A 9,748-nucleotide genomic window follows, 5' to 3' on the forward strand; every position below is an offset into this window, starting at 1 on the left:
CGTAAGATGAATCCGAGCATTGCTCTTCTTGTTAAAGCAAAGATTGAAAAGATCTTGGATGTTGGTTTCATTTACTATATTGATTATTCTCCTTGGATATCAAATATTGTTGTTGTTTCTAAGGGAGAAAATAATTTTTAGATGTGCATTGACTTTCAAGATTTAAATAAAGTTTCCTTGAAGGATGATTTTCCTTTACTTAATATTGACATGATAGTGGATTCTATAGCTGGATATGCTTTATTGTCTTTCATGGATGAATTTTTTGGTTTTAATCAAATATTTATTCACCTGAAAGACCAATATAAGACCACATTTATAACACCAAAGGGAACATTTTTTTGGGTCACGATGCCTTTTGGATTAAAGAATGCGATTGCAACTTATCAACGTGCTACGACTCTTATATTTTATGATTATATGCATAAGATCCTTGAGGACTATGTCAACAACATTCTTTCCAAATTAGTTAAATGTGAAGATCATATTGATATCCTTAGATGTTTGAATGGATATGAAGCTACAATATGCGCTTGAATTCTTGCAAGTGTGCCTTTGGGGTAGATAGTGGAAAATTGCAAGGATTTATTATTTCTAATCGTGGTATTGAAGTAGACACTGAAATGATAGAGGCTATTGTCACTATGCCTTTGCCTAAGACTATATTACTACTTCAAAGTTTACAAGGGAAGCTTCAAGATATTAGAAGATTTGTTTAGTAGACATGACAATTCCATTCACTTCCTTTCTTAGAAAGGATTCTACTTTCTTTTAGAATGATGAATACAATCAATTATTTCAATAATTTATCTTGCTAATCCTCTTACCTTGAAGCCTGCACAACCTAATGAGTCTTTTTATCTTTAAACATTAGCTTCGACAAATGCCTTAAGTTTTGTTCTTATTCAACATGATGATCATGGTAAAGAACATCCTATCTACTATGTCAGTCATACCTTAATTGATTATGAAACACGATACACAGATATAGAGAAGTAATGTCTTGCCTTAGTCTTTACATGCCATAAACTTCGACATCTCCTTAATGCAAAATTCAATGTAAATGTGAAAAATTGACACTTTAAAGCTTCTATTTTCTAAAATAGATTTATCTGGATGTCTTGTGAAATGTGTGATGCTTTTGATAGAGTTTGTCTTGAAATTTAAATCTCAAAAATCAATTAAAGGCCAAGCCTCGACTGATCACTTAGATGAGACTCCTTCTTCGCTTACACTGATAAGTCCTATTGATTTTCCTAATGCAAAACTATTATCTATAAGTAAAGATGATGCTTGGTAAATGTATTTTGATAGATCTTGACCTATAAAATTGGTATTGGTGTGCATATGATCCTAGTTCCTCCTTCTAAGAAATTGATTCCTCTTTTGTATAAACTCACTTTTCAATGCATGAATAATATTGCAGAGTATGGGGCTCTTGCTACAACATTATGAGCGAACTTATCTCTTCAAATCCAACACTTAGATTTTTTTGGTGACTCATAATTTATTGTGCAACAAATTAAAGGTTTATATCAATCTAAGAATGATAACATGACATGTTATAATGAATTAACTCTTGATTTATTGTCTAGATTTTCATCTTATGATATTGAGCTAGTTCATAGAAAGGATAATAGAAATGTTGATGCTATGGTTAGTGTCACATCTCTGCTATGTATTGATGATAGTACATATTTTCAATTCACTATTCATACTCTCCCGAAACCTATCATTTTTGATAATGGTCCCACATTTTAGTGTTATAATTTACATTCAGATGAATGGTTTTCTAACATCTAGTACTTCAAGGATGAAACCTTTTTGGAATATGCCTTTCATAATGCTCACAATTGTATAAAAAAATTAGCGCTTCAATATATCATTTTGGTTGATACCTTTATTAAAGATCTTATGATATTCATATACTAAGATGTCTAGGAAACAATGAAATCCTCATAGCTTTACAAGAAGCTCATGCTGGATTGTGTGGTGGACGTTTTGGTGGAGAGTCATTGGTAAACATGTTGCTAAGAATGGGACACTATTGGAAAACGATGAAACACGATTCATTTTCCTTTTGTCAAGAGATGTTTGCAATGTCAGCAATATGCATGTAATCTTATTCATGCTCCTTCTATTGTGCTTCACACTCAGGTCACTTCCAGGCCATTCAGTGTTTGAGTTTTAGATCTTATTGGTATGATTTCTCCTCCTTCCTCACAAGGACATACTTATATCTTGACAACCATTGATTAAATTCACAAAAAGGGTTGAAGTTGTCCCTCTTCAATCTACTACAATAGAAGTTATTTGTGACTTTATCCTTCATAATATCATTTTTCAATTTGGTATTCCTTCTCCTATCATTGCTGGTAATGGTACCTCTTTCAAAAGTAAAGAAGTTAAGAAATCTTTGGATGAATATCAAATTCATCAACATTTCTATACACTTTATTATCCTCAATCTAATGGTCAAGATGAAGCATCTAATAAGGTCATTGAGAAAATCTAATGCAAAAATACTTAATAAAAATAAAAAGGATTCACATACAGAGTTAATATATGCTTTGTGGGCTTATAGGAATGGTGTTCATATTGCTATTGGTAGTTCTCATTATAACCTTGTGTATGGTACTGATGCTATAATGCCTTTTGAGTTTTGAAATTCCTTCTCTTCGAGTATCTTTTCATGTGATTATTGACAAGGACACTTTTGTAGAACAATGTTTGCAAGAACTAGAAATGTTAGATGAAAAAGAAATTAATGTGTTGGAACATATAAAAGCCTATCATAAATCTCTTCAAAAGAATTACAACAATAGATTACTTGAACAATATTTTTCTATGGGTGATATTGTTCTTTATGAAAATCAAAGAAATGTGTATGTTTTACCTGATTAAAAAGGAAAATTAGTCTTAGTTGGTTAGGCCCTTTTTTAGTTACTGAAGTATATGGTTATAGTGCTTATAAGATTGCTGATATGGAGGGTGTTCCTCTTAAGGAACCTATTAATATTATGTATCTTTGCCATTACTATGTCTAACTTATTTCTTCTTTTATACTCATGTTTCTCCTAATGGAACATTTTATTGTGTTTTATTAGTGTGTAATGTTTATCTTCTTCAAATGTTACTTAAGAAACAAATTAGTATTCTATTTTCTTTACTGTTATTTTTATGCAATTAATTAATCATTAATCATAGGAATAACAATGTCTCTTATATATATATATATCATCATCATCATAAAAAATTTCAGTACATGAAGGCATCATACAAAATGTACCTTTAGAATATCATCATATATCTCCTAATCTCTCAATCTCTGAATGCTTCATTAGGCGATTACTCCCCGATCTCTCTAACTTGTGGTGTGAGAAGGATGGCTTGTGTGATGTAGTGTTGTGAATATAGCTCTTGGATAAGACGCGCTCACACAAATGCTCTCGTATCACTCATAACTTGATCTCTAAATATGATATGTGTCACTCAAGTCTCTCTTCAGTTTTCTATCCCAATCTTGATCTCCAACTCCTCTATGCATTTCTATATTGGGCTCACTCAATATAGGCCTACATCTCTCACTAATTGGATATCCTCTCTGCTCATGCTCTGCACGATCTCTCAAATGAAGTGCATAGCATGTGACATGGGATGCTCCCATAGAGATAGTAGCTCTTACAAATCACATCAAATCATTAATCAATACAATAATATACAAATTGTCAAAAACCTAATCAAAATAAGCAATGTTGAATTTCTCTTGATCAAGGTTAACTTGTTAAAGTAAAATGTTTAACTTAATTGTAAAACCAAGTTACCTTTTATGACTTCTTAAAATTTCACTTTATGCATTATTCACATTTATAATCATATTAATTATTAAATGTCTAGCTTTTAGGTCTTGATCTCCTTTTATAAGGATTGATCCTTTGTATTATGTAATCCAATTCCATTATTTGAGAAATAGATATTTCCTATTTTTAGAGCCATCTTCTTTCCTTTTGCTCCATCTTCCTTGTAACAAGTTATTTTGCACATAGGTGTTCTTCAGGTTTTCTGAAATTGTATTTCTCAACTTCTACATGGGATCAGAGCTTTGACCCACTCTTCCTTATTATTGTTTTGAAATTTTTTTGGAGCTTCAAGGGTTTGATGGTTTCAAAGGTTTTTTGAATGGATATGGAGATGAGCCTTTTTATTGGAGCACCTTGGGCCCAAACATGCCTCATGGTTGGATTCACAATTTGGACACATTTGAAATTTTAGGCAATTTTGTTTAGCCCAAGGCAGTACAACCTTGGGCACAGAAAATGAGATGAATTTAATTTTTTTAAAGAAAATATTTTATTCAAAAAATGAACAAAAATTAAAAAAAAGTTATATGCAAAGCATTTTTTTCTCCATAAAACAATGCTGGTTATTGACTCAAGTGCATGCCTTTTATGAACAAAGGCTAGAGAGGCATTTATTTAAATAATCTTAGACCTTGTGAGATAATGCAAACCTATTGTTCTTTTTCTAACTGTGCATTAGCCCATGCAGTTAGTTTTTGTGAGTTGATACAATCTTGAACCTTGCGCTATTGACTTTCCTAGCTTACCGTCTTCTACAACTTGCTACCCCACATTGATTACAACCTTCTTTTTAGCACTTCTTGTGATTAAGGGCCCCACACCAATGTGAGCTCTACCTATTGAAGATAGCACCACCATTTTTGGGGAGCAACACCCTCACCCTCCACTTTTCCTAGGTCATACCCACCTATGTCCTTAGCCCGTCCCAGTCTTGTACAACATGTAGGCCTTTTGTACCTATATGGGTCCCACATATCTTTTCAACATGTCCTATATCCATGTCAAATTTCTTAGCTCCAATCAATTTTTGATCCCCAATTCCACTTTATGGCCCTCACACAGAAGATTGTGCCATCCACAAATGTCAGTGAATTTGGACAAGTAGTTTTTGGGCCTACGTACATGCAATTTTGACCTTTGTTAGTAGACCTTATTTAGTAGCTTCAACAATTTCAATGGCAATTTTATGGGCCTATTTGATGCATTGCTTTATTTTTCTGTGGTTTCAAAATTTTCAAGGTGTTTGGTTATTTTTTACAACAACAAATTCTTTCCTTTTTATGGGTGATTTACAGTTTTACGGGTTCCTTGGTAATTTGCCAGCTTGAACAGTGGTCCAACAATTTGTGGGCAGTTCCAACCCTCTATAGAGTGGTTTTTTGGCTTCTTCAACATTTTTTTTGGTGTTCAAGGTGGTTTCCATTTTTCATTAGGAAATTTCAGCATGCAAATGTGGTTCTTAACCATTTTAAAGTGATTTTTAGACATCATTTTTCAAGACCACCAGATTTATTTTCGAACTTCAGTTATTTTTTTTCCTGGCAATAGAGGCTTTTTTCAAGTGATTTTTCTGGCAAGTGGGTCTTTTTTTCTAGCGATGACCAAATGGCTGTCAAATTTGGGCTTTTCATTCACTAACGTCAACATTGCATCAACTTACCTATTAGCCATTCTGGCTTAGTTTGGACCTACCTTCAGTTTTTTCTCATATCTCAAGCATACAAACTCCATTTTGTGCAAGTGAGATATCACTGAAAAACTAGTTTTGAGTCCATCATAGTGGTAGAGGAATTTTTGAGTTTTGATGTTGGTTTTTCTATCAAAGTTAGAGGTTATTTTTTGCACTCCATGAGACATATCTTGAGCAACCAATCTCCAATTATATCATTGGAAAGATTGTTCCCTTCTCTTTCCAATGATACTGGTTATTTTTCTAGATTCTACTCTAGGTACATTCTTTTTAAATTTTTGAATTTTTGCACTCTGGTCGATATCTTGGATGTTTTAGGTTTGGGGATCATTTTTGTTACATGGGATGACTCATCTTAGACTATACTTTCTATTGTACCAACCTTATGTCTCTTTTGATCTTTGTTGACATCTATTGTATACATTGTTGCAAATGTATTGAGATAGAGTGCAATATTTCTAACGGTAATTTTTGCTTTAGTTATTTTTCTTGTTTTTCCTTTTGATTCGAGAAACTTCATCTAAAGGAACTCATACAAATTATTATATTCTTGAGATCTACCATATCTTGTACCTCATTGTACATGAACTACATTGATTAAGTGTCATGAAAGGGTTTTTTTTTTGCCTTTGTTTGCCATCTACTTTTGTTAGTGGGTATTGTTGGAATACTTTAGAATAACTAAGAGGGGGGGAGGGGGTGAATCAGTTATCCAAGGTCTAGATGTATAAATAAAACTTTTCATACCTTAGTGAACCCATAAAACATTTATACTCATGCATGTATCCATAAGATTATACAATCACTTAAAACTTGTAGGTTACTATCAAATCAACTTGTAAAAATGTAAAGCATGAAACATAACATATTCAACGCACTTGAGACAATGATTTACATGGAAACCCAATTTGGGAAAAACCACCAATAACATGCTACTCTTTTCACTCTTCTAAAGTGATATCTTGTGAAAGGCCAACCCTGTTAAAGGTTACAATACACACTGTTACTATAACCTTGTTAAAAGATTTCAATCACTCTATTATGAGTGAGCCTTGTTAGAGGACTTTAGACCATTAACTTGGAATGTCACCTGGTTAAAGGATTTACAAATGACTATTAGGTCAACTTTAATCCAAAGGATTTACCCTAGGCTGATACAATTATTAGAGAGTAACAATAAGGCTTTGGTTTGATACAAATTACAACTTTACTTGTAGATTACAAATCTCTGTTCAGTCCTCAATTCTGCTTGGCCTTCATACTTTGCAATTTTGATAGCTTGTTCGCCCTTCAAGCATCTATCTCCTTAAGCCTTCTTGCTTAACACATCATTGTAGACTCTTCTCTTAGGTCACTTGATGAAGCAAAACCCTTGACTCCTTGTCTCTCGTTAGGTTCTAGCACATGACAACCTTGCTTCATGACCAACCATTCCTATAAATAGGAAATTAAAATATTTTGCTACTCATTCTCCATTGTCCAAATTAGGGTTCAGACGGATTAGGTAGGATACAATGTGTCTACCCCATATCACATATCTCTTCTAGAAACTTATCCTAGAATCCACTTTGAATTCACCTAAAAATGATTTACCTCAAATTCTATGCCACCAGCTCATCAACCTTATCTTCCACCTAGTTCACACAATCCAAGAAAATAAACTTGTCAAGTTAGATTCATTGAATCCATGATCTTTTAAATAATGCAGCAGCTCGACATTATCAACCTTTTGATGCTGGGCACATACTGTATTGCTTGACATCCATTATGAAATTACTTGGCACAAACTAGAGTTTACTGGTGCTTGTCATCAACTAAACATTACTTAGTATCAACTGTTCTACTCAACATACACTAGAATACACTTTTACTCGGCTTCAACTATTGTTTTGCTCTAATTATACTAACTTTTCTTGACACCTACTATCCACTCGGTCAAGCTTGGTAGACAAACTTTGTGTAACTTGTTCTTCTAATCTTTCTTAGTGTAATCGACCTTTGTAACCTTAAGTAGATTATCAGTACATCATGTCATCACTGCCTCAACTGATCCTTGTACTTCATCACATAATCATAACTCAACCTTTCCTCTAGGTGCTATTGTTACATCTTTTGATCAAATCCTCTTCATCAATCAAATAATTGATAGTACTTGAATCTTATAAGTAGTTGTCTTACCAACAAATAGCAGGTTTGACATCAGTGACAAAACAATGATTGAAACACATAATCTTCTTCAACAATCTCCCTTTTGCAATAGTCTCTCTCAACAATGATCTTTTCAATCTATTTTCAACAACTATCCCTTCCATTACATTAGCCGCAAGACATGTATGAGATTGATCACCTCATGACACTATTATGTATATTTCTATGCATCTTGATCATGGATCCTTACCATGCAGTTCTTATTGGCCACTTTTTCTATTGCGTGTCATCTCAGCCTTGTCTACATTAGGGGGTTGTCTCTCATTGGTTCTTATGCTTCCTTGGTTTAATGGTGTGAGCTATGTATACAACATTTGTTCCTATGTACTAGGTAGATGTAGTGGCTACGTACCTATGCATTTTGTTGAGATGTATCATGTTAGAGCAAAGGATAAATTTATCTAATTTTATTAAATTACCTTTATTCTCTTCTTAAGATTTCCCTTTATGCACATGCATTTTCATTTAATAATAACATATTAATTATTAAATGTCATTTAGCTCTTAGGGTTTCCCTTTTAGGTTTTACGATCTCCTTCTATAAGCATTGATCAATTGTATATTTTCATTTATTCTTTGGTTGATAATTCAATCTTGAATATTGTTAAAACAAATTCCTTGTACTTTTCTTCTCTCCTATTCTCTATGATAGTTTTTTTGCATGCAGGTCTCTTGGGCTTAGAAGATTTGTTTTGCATCAAATCTTACATGGTATTAGAGATGGATCTACTACAACTTGCTTAGAATTTTTGAAGGGACATAGATCAATGGTTTGTTGGATTAGATCTAGCATTTTTTGGCATCTATTGTGGAAATGGGGGGGTCTCTAAAATTTGAAGCACTTTGAGTCCAAACAAACCTCATAGTTGGATTTAGAGGATGTCAAAACCCCTATTTTCATATAGAACACTTCAATTTTGGTCACTGTTGATAGGGGAGAAATTTGTTTGCATACCAAGGTCATACGACCTTAGGCACACAAAATGATGTGATTAAAAGAAAAAAATAAAAGTGTTTTTAAAAAATGCTTCCCATATTTTTTTTCACTTAGTCAAATGGCCACCTAGGTGTCACCCAATGGCTACCTAGGCTCTGCCCAGTGATCCCCGCATCACCTGAACCCTGCTGTGACTCCCCTTTGCTCAAGCGTCACTTGACCTCTGCTCTAGTGCCACCACTACTAGAAGACATCGCCGCCATGCCACCCACATCTCACTTGGCCCTTTTTTCTAGTAGACAATCATATTAAAGGAAAAAATAACTTTTTTTTGATTAAGGGGTTATTTGATTTTTGTTTGCCTTCTAGAGTACCCTCTTTTTTTTTTACAATATCTTGAACATATGGTATCAAAATTGGGCAAACAAGACACCATTGGAAAGATGATTATGAGATAGACACATTGGTGTAGGTTTTACTAGTGAATGTTTCCAATATGGTACCTATTTTTAATGTCAAATCCAGATGATTTTTCTTGCATTCTTGGGGGCATAACTTGCTCAATTTTGCTCAATTTTTCAATCTAAACGAAGCACCAAAAAGGTTTCTTTGAACTCTTTACATATTATCTGTTATTTTTATCAATAAATTTCAAAGTTACACATGATACTCATTTGAATCTTTTTTTTCTTTTCTCATTATATAAGCTTTCCTTCTAGCATTGAGGGTTCATATTTTTGCATTCTGGAGGGTGTTTTTTTATTCTTATTTTTTTAATTTACATCAGTAAACTAGGAATTATATCAAAACAAACACCTTCTTAAAAAATGGCCAAGACCCCTTCTTGTCTAGCACTTTTGACCCCACATTACTATCACACATGGAAAACCTTGATGACACAACTTCTTCGTTCAAAAGGATTGTGGTCTTGTTTAGATGACGTGCAACTAATTTTATAGAGGGCCTTTGAGGTCATGCACTACAAGAACAAGATGGATGAGGCCATGGGGCTAATTAATTTGTAGATATCTAACAATTTGCAATTTCATCTTG

This window comes from Cupressus sempervirens, chromosome 9, assembly GCF_028749045.1.
Source record: "Cupressus sempervirens isolate cs-2001-9-10 chromosome 9, ASM2874904v1, whole genome shotgun sequence".
Taxonomy (NCBI): Eukaryota; Viridiplantae; Streptophyta; class Pinopsida; order Cupressales; family Cupressaceae; genus Cupressus; species Cupressus sempervirens.